At 48.8% G+C, this 15,517-nt stretch overlaps 1 protein-coding gene across 2 annotated transcripts in view; it reads left to right on the forward strand.

Moving 5' to 3' along the window:
* NCAM2 (neural cell adhesion molecule 2) overlaps positions 1-15,517 on the forward strand; it is a 1,313,898-nt gene that overhangs the window by 420,559 nt on the left and 877,822 nt on the right. The gene's annotated exons all lie outside the window — the stretch shown is intronic.

The following is a 15,517-nucleotide window of genomic DNA, read 5'->3' on the forward strand; positions in this document are numbered from 1 at the left end:
GCCTGCGTGCAGTCCCTGACTGCCATGTCGACTTGGTAAGGAAACCTACTTACCAGTCTCTAAACCTTCACTTTGCCAAATTTCAGACACCTCTATGGTAGGCCCTAGGGCAGGGTGCATTGTTGGTAAAAGGTAGGTCATGCCCTGATGTGTGTGGCATGACCTAATAGTGAATTACAGCCATTTTCGTTTTTCACTATTGAAGGGCTACCTGCCTCCAATAGGCCAGACTGGGCAGACTGATTATTAACTCCATTATAATCTATCTGACTCAGGGAGCATGGTAGCAAGTCGAGTTTAGTATCCCTGAACTCAGAATTTAATAACACACCCTTTAGGATGGATGGTTTTTAAATTCTATGTTTGAAAATAGCCCTTTTAGAAAGTGGCTATTTTCTTGTCCAACTATCTACCGGTCTCTGCTGGTTTGGTGTGTGTGTCAGGGGCTGGGTGGCTCCAGAGGTCTGAATGAGTCAGTGTGGGGTGAATGAGGCATTTACACATAGAGTGAGGGAAGAGTAGCCTGCCCTGCCTGACACAATACTGGCTCCGCCTCCTGCTGGGAGACTGATAGCCCTGCTCCTGCCAGTGACAATACTGGCTCCGCCTCCTGCTGGGCGGCTGAGGACTCTGCCCTGCTCAGTGAATAGGCCAGGTGCCTCTGCCTGGCAACACCCACAACAAACCTGAGATGGTGGGAATCGCCCTGCTTGGACAAAGGGAACAAAGGGAAAAAGGGGTATAAGAGAAGGACCCCTGAACCAAGAACTCAGATCACTTCTGACAAGGAAACCTGTACCAAGGACAATAAGCCTGCTGATCTAAGGACTTGCCTCCCCTTTCTGCCAGAGTGCTGTTTTGCTGTGGAGGAACCTGAAAGCTGCTTCTTTATTTTTGCCAAGGAACAAGGAGAGAGGAACTTGGTGTGTACTCTCTGAACACTTGCTAGGAAATCTCCAAGGACTGGAAGAGTGCCAGTCTCCTGCTGAAGTCACAGGGCCAAAGGACTTCACCATCTACTGGATTGCTGAATTGCTGGAAAGTGTTGTTTCCAGTACACAAGGGAAAATCTGCAGTCTCGACGCCAGCAGCAACGCTAGTGAGCAGTGGGTATCGGCCCCGGCTCCAAGTGACCCCGTCTCGACGCCGGTATCGACGCCAGTGAGGAGTGAGTATCGGCTCTACCTCCAAGCGACCCCGTCCTGACGCCGCTGCTGATCGCATCGACTCGACGCCCTTCTCGACGCCGTGAGCGCTGCTCCGGCCCGACATCCCTCGACGCCGCTGCGGATTGACCCGACTCCGAGGCACGATCGACGCCGACCTCGACGCCGACATCTCGACGCCGTGGATCATCGTTTTCTTCGTTTCTCAAGGTACTGTACTTGTGGGGTCTGTTGCGACTCCAGGCTCGACGTAGCGCTCCTCGCGGTCGACGCCGAACCTTGGGAATCTTGTAGACTCGACGTCGTGTGACTCCTGTGGGGGTTACATTGTTGCCAAAGAACTGTGCTCAGAAGAATACTTTGCTAAAGAACTACTTGCCAAGAAGAAACCTTACTTGAACTATTATTTTTCCTTCCAAAGAGTATTTATTAAGACTGTGGTATATTTTTGTCGTTATTTGGTCTTGTGCTAAGCCTTATATAAAAATACTATTTTTATAATAACTTCTGTGTCGTGTCCATCTGTAGTGTATTCACTTTATTACTGTATGTGGTCATAAATGCTTAACACACTGCCTCTGAGATAAGCCTGTCTGCTCTGCCAAGCTACCAAGGGGGTAGCAGGGGTTATCTGAGTGTGTAATCCCCTTTCCCTGACTAGAGTTGGTTGGTCCCTATTTGTCAGAAGTGTATACCTCTGCCAACTAGAGACCGCCGGTTCTAACATTGGTGGTCAGCGGTGAGGATTTGAACTTTGCATTTATGACTCATGTGCAGTGATTAGTGTACGCTACATAGTGAAAGCAGACCATAACGCAGCCACAATCTGTTTTGGTAGGATATTCTATTTTTGTTCTCCGCTTTCCTGGAGCTTATTTTCTTAAACACTGCCAGTTTTGACCATGGAGAATGCCAGAGCTGCTACACCTGTGGAGATTGTTGTGGGGGAATTTGATAAGGAGAAGATAGATTCCTACGTGCTAAAGGATCTAAAAGGATTTTGCAAGCAGTTTAAAGTTCCTACCACAGGTCTCACAAGGAAAGACGACTTCCTCAAAGCGCTGAAGGCCTGGTTAGAGGCCAGAAATCCCTCTGATCCGGTGGTGGTACCGGAAGAGGAAGAAGAGGAGGAAGAGCCCGCAGATGGGCCAGTGTCATCTCCAGGCAGTAGTGCGTCCTCTAGGAGCCTTTCCCCCGAAGAATTAGAAGACAGGGAGAAGGAGAGGGGGTACAAGTTAGAAATGGCAAAACTTAAATTAGGAGGGCAGTTGGAATTAGAGAATGCGAGAAGCAAGAGAGAAGCTGAAATGGAGAGCAAAAGATTAGATTTTGAGAGAGAGAAATTAGCGTTTTGAACGTGAGAAGATGGTGAGGGAGATGGAGCTTAAAACTAAGAGTTTAGAGTTGAATCCCTCTGGTGGCAGCACTCCATCTGTGCCTGCAGAAAGTAGGTTTTATTTTCCTAAAGATGTGATCAAGGATTACAGTAAGAATGAAGATATTAGCCAATGGTTTAAAGCGTATGAGTTAGCATTGTTGGCCCACCGGGTCCCTGAGAAGGATTGGGGAACGGGGTTGTGGAGCCGCTTTACAAACGAGGGGAGAGATACCTTGTTGAGCCTTCCTGCTGAGGATAGGATGTCTTATACTCATATGAAAGATGCTTTAATGCTGAGATATGGCTTAACCCCAGAAAAGTACAGACAAACCTTTAGAGAATGTAAGAAGTTGCCTGGTACTACGTGGGTTGAATATGTGTCTTTTTTCTGCAGAACCATGGATGGTTGGATAAAGGGTAGCAAGGTTGATAGTTATGATGCTCTTTATGATTTGTTTGCTTGGGAGCACTTGTCTAATAACTGTTTTCCAGAGCTACGCCAGCACCTTGTTGATAGCAAGCTATCTAACCCTAGAAAACTTGCTGAGGAGGCGGACCGCTGGGTCAGTACCAGGGTCCACAAGGGTCCAGTGGGAGACTCAGCCAAAGGTGGGCAGGGTCCCCAGCAGAAGAGTGGGGGGGACAGGGGTAAACAGAGGGAGTTTCAGAAAGGGCCCCAAAGTAGTCCCCAAGGGAACCAAGGGAAGGGTTCCCAGCCTCCCCCTGTAAAGAAGCCAGAGGCCCCGACAGGTAAACCTGTTCACAGGGGCCCCATGACCTGCTATGCCTGTAAGCAGGTGGGACACCGTTATTATGATCCCCAGTGTCCCATGAAGGATTCGAATGCACCGCCGCGTGCACCCCCTCGTCAGGTAGCGAGTGTAGCCCTGGGAGGGGAGGAGATGGGTGCCCCCGGTGGGTGGGGTCCCGCCGAAATGTCCCTGGTCTCCTTAGGAGACGTGGAAATGGTCCCTCCAACCCCTCTGCCTAGTAACACTAAGAAATATAGGCAGTGGGTGACCATTAATGGCCATAGGGTGGAAGCTCTCAGAGACACCGGAGCGAGTGTGACAGCTGTCAAGTGTAACTTGGTGTCCAGAGAGCAGGTGGTCCCTCATGCATTCTACCCCGTTGTAGCTGCTGACAACTCACAGAGTCAGTGTGAGGTAGCTCAAGTTCCCTTTGAGTGGGGGGGGGTCTCAGGTACTCTTCAGGTTGCTGTGAGGCCCACCATGCCTGTTGATTGTCTCTTGGGCAATGATTTGGAGGACTCCCCTTGGGCTAAGGTGGAGAGAAAAGCGCATCTGGAAATGTTGGGTCTGCCTGAGTGGGTGTGTGCGACCACCCGGTCCATGTCAGTCAGTAAGGGTGTTGATGGGGGCCCGGAGCCTGAAAGTATGGCCCAGGTCCCAACCGTGAAGAGAAGAGGCAGGGGGCGCGGGAAACCGTCCCCCATCGTTCCCGCGGTCCAGGAGGGAGCAGACCCTGAGGGGGATGCCCTGGAACCGACAGGAGAACAAGTGGCCGAACTGGGGGACCTGCCCGAGCTGACCCATTGGCAGCAGGATGGTGGTCCCTCCAGGGAGGAATTTTGTGCTGAACAGAAAGTGTGCCCTTCTCTTGTGGGTATGAGGCAGCAGGCCTCAGCCCAAACGACAGGTGATCAGTCAGGATCACATTGGGTCTACTGGGAGAACGACCTCCTGTATAGCGAGCCTAAGGCTGCTGAACCTGGGTCAGCCCGTGTGCTGGTGGTACCCCAGCGCTTCAGAGCCTTCCTACTGGGGTTGGCTCATGACGTTCCGTTAGCTGGACATCTGGGGCAGGACAAGACCTATGACAGGCTTGTCACCCATTTTTATTGGCCTCAGATGAGAAGGGATTCAGATATCCATTGTAGGACCTGTCAAACTTGCCAGGCAAGTGGGAAAAGTGGGCGGAAGCAGAAGGCTCCCCTCCAACCTTTTCCCGTCGTCAGTACCCCCTTTGAGCGAGTGGGAATTGACATTGTGGGGCCACTGGACCCCAACACAGCCATGGGCAACAGGTTTATCCTGGTCTTGGTGGACCATGCCACCCGGTACCCGGAAGCCATCCCTCTCCGAACAGTGACGGCCCCCGTGGTGGGACGGGCACTGATGGGTGTTTTCTCCCGCATGGGGTTCCCCAGAGAGGTGGTGTCAGACCGGGGCACCAACTTCATTTCGAATTATATGAAGTCTCTGTGGAAGGAGTGTGGGGTAACCTACAAGTTTACCACTCCTTACCACCCTCAAGGTAATGGGCTGGTTGAGAGATTCAACCGGACCCTAAAAGGCATGATCATGGGTCTTGAAGAACCAATGAGGCGTAAATGGGACGTCCTCTTGCCATGCCTGCTGTTTGCTTACCGTGAGGTGCCACAGAAGTCTCTAGGGTTCAGCCCCTTTGAGCTTTTGTATGGTCACCCGGTAAGAGGACCTTTGAGTCTGGTCAAAGAAGGCTGGGAGCAATCTCACAGGAAACCTCCCCAGGATGTATATAGTTACATGCTGGCCTTTAGGAACCAGACTCGGCGCTTCAGAGATCTTGCTCAGGCAAATCTGGAGGCCAGCCAGGAAGAGATGAAGCGGTGGTACGATCAGAATGCCACTCTGGTTGAGCTTCAACCTGGTCAGAAAGTTTGGGTCATGGCCCCTGTGGAACCTTGTGCGCTCAAGGACAGGTGGACTGGACCATTTGAGGTTGTGGAGAAAAAGAGCGATGTCACCTACTTGGTGGACTTGAAGTCTCCCAGGAACCCCTTAAGGGTCCTGCATGTCAACCGGTTAAAGCCCCACTTAGAAAGGTCCGAAGTGGGCATGCTCCTTGCCACAGATGCTGGGATGGAGGAGGAGAGTGAGCCTCTTCCTGACCTCCTGTGTGCAAAAGAAAAAGATGGGTCAGTGGATGGTGTTGTCCTCTCTGACACACTGACCCCTGAGCAGCAGCAAGATTGTCGCCATCTGTTGGTACAATTCCCTGATCTGTTCTCCTTAATCCCTGGTGTCACTCAGTGGTGTGTCCATGATGTGGACACTGGGGACAGCACTCCTGTGAGGCACAAGGCCTACAGGGTGACTGAAAAGGTCAGAGCATATATCAAGGAGGAGGTCTCCAAGATGTTTGCCTTAGGGGTGGTTGAGTCCTCTAGCAGTCCTTGGGCCAGCCCAGTGGTCTTGGTCCCAAAGGCTTCGGTTCTGTGTGGATTACCGAGGACTCAATTCGGTCACCAAGTCTGACGCGCACCCCATCCCCAGAGCTGATGAGCTCATCGATCGGTTGGGGGCTGCCCGGTACCTTAGTACGTTTGATCTAACGTCTGGGTACTGGCAGATCGCCTTGACTGATGGGGCAAAAGAGAGGTCTGCATTCTCCACACCAGATGGGCACCACCAGTTCCGTGTGATGCCCTTTGGGATGAAGAATGCCCCTGCCACATTCCAGAGGTTGGTTAACCAGGTATTGGCCGGGCTGGAAGATTTCAGCGCCGCCTACCTGGACGATATAGCAGTGTTCAGCGCCAGCTGGGAGGAACACTTGCGCCACCTCCAGGAAGTGTTGTTGGCCCTGCACAGAGCAGGCCTCACAATCAAGGCTAGTAAGTGCCAGATTGGGCAGGGTTCAGTGGTGTACTTGGGGCACCAAGTAGGGAGCGGCAAGGTGGCCCCCCTGCAACCCAAGATAGATACCATCCTGGCTTGGGAACCGCCCAAAACCCAGACTCAGGTGAGAGCCTTCTTGGGTCTCACGGGTTACTACAGGAGGTTTGTCAAGGGGTATGGCAACATTGTGCACCCCTTGACCTCGCTGACTTCCAGGAAGCAGCCGAGACTTGTGATCTGGACTGACGCCTGTCAGAACGCCTTTGACACCCTGAAAACTGCAATGTGTACAGCACCGGTCCTCCAGGCACCCGACTTTTCAAAAGAATTCATTGTCCAGACAGACGCTTCAGAGCATGGTGTGGGGGCTGTTCTAGCACAGATGAATGAGGAGGGCCGAGACTTACCTGTAGCCTTCATCAGCCGGAGGTTACTTCCCAGGGAACAAAGGTGGAGTGCGATAGAGCGTGAGGCATTTGCTGTGGTCTGGGCGCTGAAGAAGCTAAGGCCCTACCTGTTTGGGACTCACTTCCGGGTTCAGACAGACCACAGGCCCCTCAGATGGTTAATGCAGATGAGGGGTGAGAACCCAAAACTGTTGAGGTGGTCCATTTCCCTACAGGGGATGGACTTTACGGTGGAACACCGCCCTGGTACAGATCACGCCAATGCTGATGGTCTGTCCAGATTTTTCCGCCTTAGTGATGAGGACTCCCTGGGTGAAGGGTAGTTCTCCCCACATTTCAGCTGGAGGGGACACGTGTTAGACCTGGCATCATTGGCATGAGTCTCTCCTCCATTTTTTTCTGTTTGCCTCCTCTGTTTACGATGTTTTTGCTGGATTATTGCTTTGGGCACTGTGCCACTGCTGATCAGTGCCACAGTGCAAGTGCTCCCTATGTTAAATTGTTACATTGACTGGTGTTACCATGATTGGCTTGGTTGACTTACTGTTCAGACCCTAGTCTAGTGCACTGCGTGTGCCAAGGGCGTGTAAGTTAACTGCTGCTGGTGGGCTTGCAGCACTGGTTGTGCCACCCACGGAAGCAGCGTGTAAAATGTGTCTCAGGCCTGCCGCCGCAGCGCCTGCGTGCAGTCCCTGACTGCCATGTCGACTTGGTAAGGAAACCTACTTACCAGTCTCTAAACCTTCACTTTGCCACATTTCAGACACCTCTATGGTAGGCCCTAGGGCTGGGTGCATTGTTGGTAAAAGGTAGGTCATGCCCTGATGTGTGTGGCATGACCTAATAGTGAATTACAGCCATTTTCGTTTTTCACTATTGAAGGGCTACCTGCCTCCAATAGGCCAGACTGGGCAGACTGATTATTAACTCCATTATAATCTATCTGACTCAGGGAGCATGGTAGCAAGTCGAGTTTAGTATCCCTGAACTCAGAATTTAATAACACACCCTTTAGGATGGATGGTTTTTAAATTCTATGTTTGAAAATAGCCCTTTTAGAAAGTGGCTATTTTCTTGTCCAACTATCTACCGGTCTCTGCTGGTTTGGTGTGTGTGTCAGGGGCTGGGTGGCTCCAGAGGTCTGAATGAGTCAGTGTGGGGTGAATGAGGCATTTACACATAGAGTGAGGGAAGAGTAGCCTGCCCTGCCTGACACAATACTGGCTCCTCCTCCTGCTGGGCGACTGATAGCCCTGCTCCTGCCAGTGACAATACTGGCTCCGCCTCCTGCTGGGCGGCTGAGGACTCTGCCCTGCTCAGTGAATAGGCCAGGTGCCTCTGCCTGGCAACACCCACAACAAACCTGAGATGGTGGGAATCGCCCTGCTTGGACAAAGGGAACAAAGGGAAAAAGGGGTATAAGAGAAGGACCCCTGAACCAAGAACTCAGATCACTTCTGACAAGGAAACCTGTACCAAGGACAAGAAGCCTGCTGATCTAAGGACTTGCCTCCCCTTTCTGCCAGAGTGCTGTTTTGCTGTGGAGGAACCTGAAAGCTGCTTCTTTATTTTTGCCAAGGAACAAGGAGAGAGGAACTTGGTGTGTACTCTCTGAACACTTGCTAGGAAATCTCCAAGGACTGGAAGAGTGCCAGTCTCCTGCTGAAGTCACAGGGCCAAAGGACTTCACCATCTACTGGATTGCTGAATTGCTGGAAAGTGTTGTTTCCAGTACACAAGGGAAAATCTGCAGTCTCGACGCCAGCAGCAACGCTAGTGAGCAGTGGGTATCGGCCCCGGCTCCAAGTGACCCCGTCTCGACGCCGGTATCGACGCCAGTGAGGAGTGAGTATCGGCTCTACCTCCAAGCGACCCCGTCCTGACGCCGCTGCTGATCGCATCGACTCGACGCCCTTCTCGACGCCGTGAGCGCTGCTCCGGCCCGACATCCCTCGACGCCGCTGCGGATTGACCCGACTCCGAGGCACGATCGACGCCGACCTCGACGCCGACATCTCGACGCCGTGGATCATCGTTTTCTTCGTTTCTCAAGGTACTGTACTTGTGGGGTCTGTTGCGACTCCAGGCTCGACGTAGCGCTCCTCGCGGTCGACGCCGAACCTTGGGAATCTTGTAGACTCGACGTCGTGTGACTCCTGTGGGGGTTACATTGTTGCCAAAGAACTGTGCTCAGAAGAATACTTTGCTAAAGTACTACTTGCCAAGAAGAAACCTTACTTGAACTATTATTTTTCCTTCCAAAGAGTATTTATTAAGACTGTGGTATATTTTTGTCGTTATTTGGTCTTGTGCTAAGCCTTATATAAAAATACTATTTTTATAATAACTTCTGTGTCGTGTCCATCTGTAGTGTATTCACTTTATTACTGTATGTGGTCATAAATGCTTAACACACTGCCTCTGAGATAAGCCTGTCTGCTCTGCCAAGCTACCAAGGGGGTAGCAGGGGTTATCTGAGTGTGTAATCCCCTTTCCCTGACTAGAGTTGGTTGGTCCCTATTTGTCAGAAGTGTATACCTCTGCCAACTAGAGACCGCCGGTTCTAACACTATTCAAATGTTTGATAAGGGGAACTTGTGGAAGAACTACATCAGAGTTTTAAAAATAATATAGAAAATTACCTTACCCATGAAATAAACTTAGCCAAAGACTACAAGAACTGTCATATATGAGAAGGAGATGATGGAATATAACCCCCTCTAAAATAGAAGCTGAGTACAAACATAACAGCTCCTTGCATTCATAGCGTCTATATATCCATAAAGCAATCTAAAATAGACATTGGAAGTATAGTCTCCTCGTGATATACCTGTGTGTAAGTTCTTAACCCCCACACAACTGTATGTTACCATCAGAAGAATGTGGCGTGGTAGGGGTAACAGTAGACTTATATTCCAAATGAGCTATCTAGCTGAAAATAGCCCTATATGCACTAGAACTGATAGTACAACTAAAGCCATTATTGTGCCTGCTATGAGTTATCTACATCTAATAGTATTAGGAATGGCTTCGATCACCTCATTAGAATACAAACCTTGGGGGTAACGTAGCAGGTTTCAGAGACTTCTCTGTCAGATTCCATGAGTACAAATAGCAACAACAATGCTCAATCGAAATGCAACAAGATATATAAAGAAATCTTTGTAAATCCTTCTTCTATGCTATGTCTTTAATGATAAACGGTTCTAACTCATTATCTATTGGTTCTAATAAGAACTGCTTCAGTTCATCAACTAGCACAGGAAATTAATTTGCATCCAGAAAGGTAAATTCAGCCACATCTAAGATAAGATATCTCAAGGCACTCATTCTTGTCAGCATAGGAAGTTCCAACTGGAGAACAAATTCCCGAAGCTTCAATTGAAGATTCACAATGATCCTAAAATTCACAGAACTCATTCTCCCTTTCATTTGCAAGAAAGTATGTCTATTCAGGGGATGAGTACGTTCTGCAGGGCACATTCACTCGCTTTGACCTCCTGAGTGTTGTCTCTTCTCCTCTTTCACCCAGGTATGAATCTTCTATATCCTATGGGGTATTGGTGAGATCACGTTCTCTTTACAGAACCCGTCTCCCTCTCTCTTGCCTTCTCGGCCAGTGTTCTTCAGCTGCCCCTCACGGTACTCTAGCACAAGGCCGTTCGACAGGGTCCGACTCTATTTCTGTTTCACTAGTGTCATCACCCAACGCAACAATACCCTCCTAAGACTGATCAAGTGCTATTTCAGTTTCCGAATGGATCCTTACAGCTTGACTAACTTGCTCCTGAGGTCTCTCGACCACCATCGGCTCATTTGGGAGAGGTGCTGTTATATTTTCAAGGGGACATAGAACCATCCAAGTGTGGGCAGTATGGATCCACTTGGGAAGACCACCACACTTCACTGCAGTTCTAGTTACAAGTATGACCTGGTATGGCCTGTGCAAAGAGGCTCCAAGAACAACTTAAATACATGTTTCTTCATCAACACACAGTCTCCACAACTTAGGTCATGACACTGTGCCCGGTGTGGCGGGCCTGTAGCAGCTTCAAACTGATGGGACACAAAAAGCAACACGTCATCCAATCCTTTGCAATAATCTAATATTAGATCATCAGTAATATTCACTAGAGCATTTGCAGGTACAGCTGGCAATCGCATTGCCCTCCCCAAGATGATTTCGTGGGGGACTATCCTACCCTATGATCAGGTGTGCTGAGCAGACTCATCAACACAAGCTGCAGAGCATCTTGTCATTTCAAACATCTAGAAGCACACAATATGGCAAGTCTTGATTTCAGCATCCCGTTGACGTGCTCCCCCAGACCTTAACTCTCTGGTTGAAAACTACAATGCAGTCTCACTTCAACCTGCGAAGCAGCACAAAGCATCTTCAGTACTTTGTTATTAAGGTGTATACATCAGTCTGATTCCAAAGAGGCTGGGAAGCCATAGCTTGTTATTAATTCCCTCAACAACACCTGTGCTACTGTAAGACTATCATTCCTCCATGTAGGTTAGTCCTCAACGCATCTTGAAAAGATGCACACAACAACCAACAAATATCTCTGCCCAGTGAACATAGGTATCCCAATGAAGTTCGTCTATATCCTGTTAAAGGGACCACCTCACCTCCCTATATGGCTCAATGCCAGTGCAATTCTTTTCCTAAGTTGTTCTGTTGGCACACAACAAATCAATGACATAATGCTTCTGCCATCAGCCTGAACCTGGTATTAAAGCAAGTTTAGCAAAACAATCAGACCATAGTGTCTCTCTCTACATTGGTCTGACCATGATAATGTCTAACCTTTGGTGGTAACAAACTCTGCTGTTCTGCTTCTGACACATCTTCCTGTAATCTCTTAACTTACTCTGAAGTATCAGCCACTTTAAGCAAAAGGTGGTAATTGGTCTCATCTGTTCCTTCATTAACATACTCTCCTTTGAATGCACAAGCATTGTAGGCTCAGTATCTCACAACTTCATCAGCATATCTGTTGCCGACTGTCATGTAGCCATCTCCCTTGCAGTGTGTGGAACATTTCACTACCGTAAATAGAGCAGGCTATTGCAAATATTCCAACAGTTTTCTCACATGCTTACTATTATGCAGAGGGGTTCCTGATGGCATCATAAATCCCCTCTGGGACCATTACTGTCTGAAGTCATGCACCACACCAAAGCCGTACTGACTATCTGTTAATATAGTTACCTACAATCGATCTGAAACGTCACTGGCTCACGTAAGAGCAATCAATTCAGCCACTTGTGTGGTGACTACTCCTTGAAGCCAAGCATCTTTCACTACTACTTAAAGGGTACAGACTGCATAAGCAGCTATCAAATTTCTTGTGTGCTCTCAGAAACGCAAGCCATTCACGGACAATGCATAATCAGATTCAGGTAGTGGTTCACCTTGGATATCTGGTCTCAGCTTGGTGCAGAGTTCAGTGACATTTGAGACAATCATGCTCCACTTCACTATTATCATTATCATTCTCCTCTTTCCTTAGCGACCGCTATCAAGCGGTTCGTCTTGTTAATTTCACTTCGGAGAAGAGAAGATTGTCCTGTGGAGTCCCACATGGCTCCTCTCTCTCCCCTCTCCTTTTCAATCTGTACATCTTTCCCCTGATCCTGGCCCTCCGTAAGAGAGAATTTGTCACTTTTAACTATGCTGACGACCTCCAGCTAGTCTTCACGATTAATTCATCTCCCTCCTCAATGGAAAACTTTCGATCCACCATGAATTTTATCAGCAACTGGATGATCTTAAATCAGCTCAAGCTCAATCCCGATAAAACCGAGCTAGTTCTCACTGGGGCTTCAGACAATCCTTGGAACTCCAACTTTTGGCCCAAATCACTAGGATGTCCCCCGTCTCCAGTTAGCTCGGTTAAGAGTCTAGGGATCCTAATTAGCAGTGATCTTACCATGAAGGCTCAGATAAACTCGGTGGTCTCCGCCTGTTTCTTCCATTTGCGAAGAATCCATAAAATCTGCAGATTTCTTTCCACGGAGGCGTTGACCCAAGTCATCCTTGCCCTTGTTATATCTCGCATCGATTACGCCAACTACTTGTATTCCGGCATTCCGGCCAACCAATCTCGCTGCCTACAACTAGTACAGAACCAAGCAACTAGGCTTGTTTATGGCCAGCCTAAATCCCACCAAATTAAACCATTGCTTAAAAGCCTTCACTGGCTCCCCGTCATTCAACGCTGTCTCTTCAAACTTGGCTGTATGATCTATCAAGCCATCTCATCCATTGGACCAGTCTTCATCGCCACTAAAATTCAGCGATATGTCCTCTCACGAGAGCTTCGATCCTCCAATATGAACCTTTTGACCCCCTGCCCCTTTAAAAGGAAAAAACATGGCGGTCTAAGATTCTCGACTCTAGCTCCACAATTCTGGAACTCCCTCCCACCCGAATTGAGCCTTACCGCCTCTTATCCCAAATTCAGGAAATCTCTCAAAACATGGCTCTTTACCCTGGCCTACAATTAATTGATTGTTCCTCACTGTGATTGTTCTGCATTGTCTCTGCTCAAGCGCCAAGAAACCGCTGGTGAACGTGCGCTCTAGAAATTATTTTAGCATAACATAACATTCCAAGGAAGAAGTAGCAAAGTGTCAGGATTCAAAACAGAACATCACCTTAGAGTCACATTCTCCGCCGCTAGTATGGTTTGCTCATATGGGTCCGATGGCTGTTTGTAAGATGCTGTGTTCTGGTTAACAACATTTTGACAGAATGAAGAACGTAAACTGTTAAAGGATGATCAATTTCTACCTTTCAATTCTGACACCTATCACCGCTACCGCTTTAAGGTAGCCAGGCAGCACTGCAGTCACTGAATCTAACATGGCTTAGAAGTATTCAACTTGTCTATGGGCTCCTCAATATTTCCATGTTAACACTGAAAGAACACAGCCCTCTCTTTCACTGCAGAAAAAAGAAACCACTTTGTTGAAGACAGGCATTCCTATTGCTGAGGCTTCGGCAGAGGCTTTCTCTCAACTCCAGGAACACAATCAAACAGTCATTGTCCCAAGGCATCGGATCCGACACATCTTTGTGTGTCAACCTCTGTAAAGGTCTACCCACTAGAGAAAAGTTGGGTATTCACTGAATACAGTAGCCCGCCATTTCAAAAAACATCCTGACGTCCTTCTGTGATGTTAGCCAGTTCATTTGCATGATCGCCAGAATTCTCTCTTGTGACACCCTTCTCACACCTTTCTGGATATGATGACTCAGATATATAACTTCTCTCAAACAATAATGTAACGTATTAGGAGATGACAAATCAATTCTCAGCCAAGTATTTTCGAGTATTTGATACAACCAGTAGGCTGTCAATATACTGGACTAGGACAGAGTCACTAGGCATGAGGTCCCTCTTAAGGATCCGGTTAAATATAGAAGGGCTCTCTGTATACCCTTGTGGGATTCAGCACCATGCCATAATATTGTTTCCAAGCCGCGTTGCAAAAAGGAACTGACTATCCTCATGCAAGGGTATGAAGAAGAATTCCTGGCACAAATCAATAACAGTAATTCACTCAGCCTAACATGGGGAGGAAAACAAGAATGCAGTTTTGTAGGTAAGTACATGACTTATGAATCCAGTCTTCAGGGTTTGAGGTCAACACAAGACAGAGTTTCAGTTAGCACCAAGACTGCATCACCAACGGCACAGAGTCGGCCAGGTGCAGAGGTCAAATTCTGAGTCGGGTGCCCAATGTTAAACAAAGGAGAATTGGGGAGAATGAAGATGCACTGTTTACTGGTAGATAAACGCGGTGTCGGGGTCAATCTCCAGGGGTTTAGGCAAGCACTGGAGGGGTTATAGGGCAGCACCAAGCATACACTGTCAGCAGCACAGGAGCGGCTAGGTGCAGAGTGCCAACACTGCATTGGGCACCCAATGCAAACCAAACCACAATAGAGGAGATCGGTTTCAGAAAATGGCTGCAGACTCTGGCCAGGAGGCCAGACGAAGAAACCCAACAGCTGCCCAACTAAGCACTGATCAATGGGGACATAGGGACACCAATGCTTGAGCTCCCCAAGGCCCAGGGGCTTTGGGTGCAGGGATGTCCTTAGACATCAGAAAAGGCTTACCAGAGCAGGGCACTGTTAGGTTGTAACCGTGCAGAAGCTTCAGGCATTGATGTGGAGTCTGACCGGGGTCAACCCGTAATGGACTCGTGCTCAGAATCACTTGGGAACCTTTGCAGGACTGGTGGACCACATTGCAGTGGTTTTGTGGATCCTCAGGGCATAGCTCTTGGGCTTTAAAGATGGTTTCTTCTGGACAGATCCACTGTCCACAGGCGTTCTTGATCTTTATTGAAGTCAGGCAGTTCTCCCAGGGCTTTGTAGGTAGATGCTCCTGCAGGATGAGTTGACTTTTGTAGCAGAGGGGAAAGGCAGCAGACAGGCTGGTAGGGCTAGCGCCAAGTCAGTTGGGCTAGCGCTGAGTCCTTCATCTTTCTTGCTTTTGTGGTTCTTTGATGTATGATCTTCGTAGGCCATCAGGAATATAACCTTCAGGGTCTGGGGGTGCTACCTAAATACTAGATTTAGGGGTGTTACGGGGCAGTGACAGGTAGGGACCAAACGGTATCTTACCTGGGGTGTCAACACCCTCATTTATTTCACCCTCCTGGAGGAGGGGGGTGTAGTCCTAGCCCTGATTGGATATGTCCCACCATCTTCAAGATGGTGGGCACTGAAAAAGGTACTTCACTTTGCCTCCAGCACCTGAGGGGTGGAGTTGGCAAACACATACCGCCTATCCTCACTTAATTTCCCTGCCAGTTTTCCCACCAAAAGTGGGGTTGAAACCTGGGGTCTGTCATCTGCTGCTAGCAGCAGAGGCTGGTGTTCATTACAAAGGTGGCAAGGCCTTTGAGGCTTCCCTATCA

This window comes from Triturus cristatus, chromosome 8 (genome assembly GCF_964204655.1).
Source record: "Triturus cristatus chromosome 8, aTriCri1.1, whole genome shotgun sequence".
In the NCBI taxonomy this organism is placed as follows: domain Eukaryota; kingdom Metazoa; phylum Chordata; class Amphibia; order Caudata; family Salamandridae; genus Triturus; species Triturus cristatus.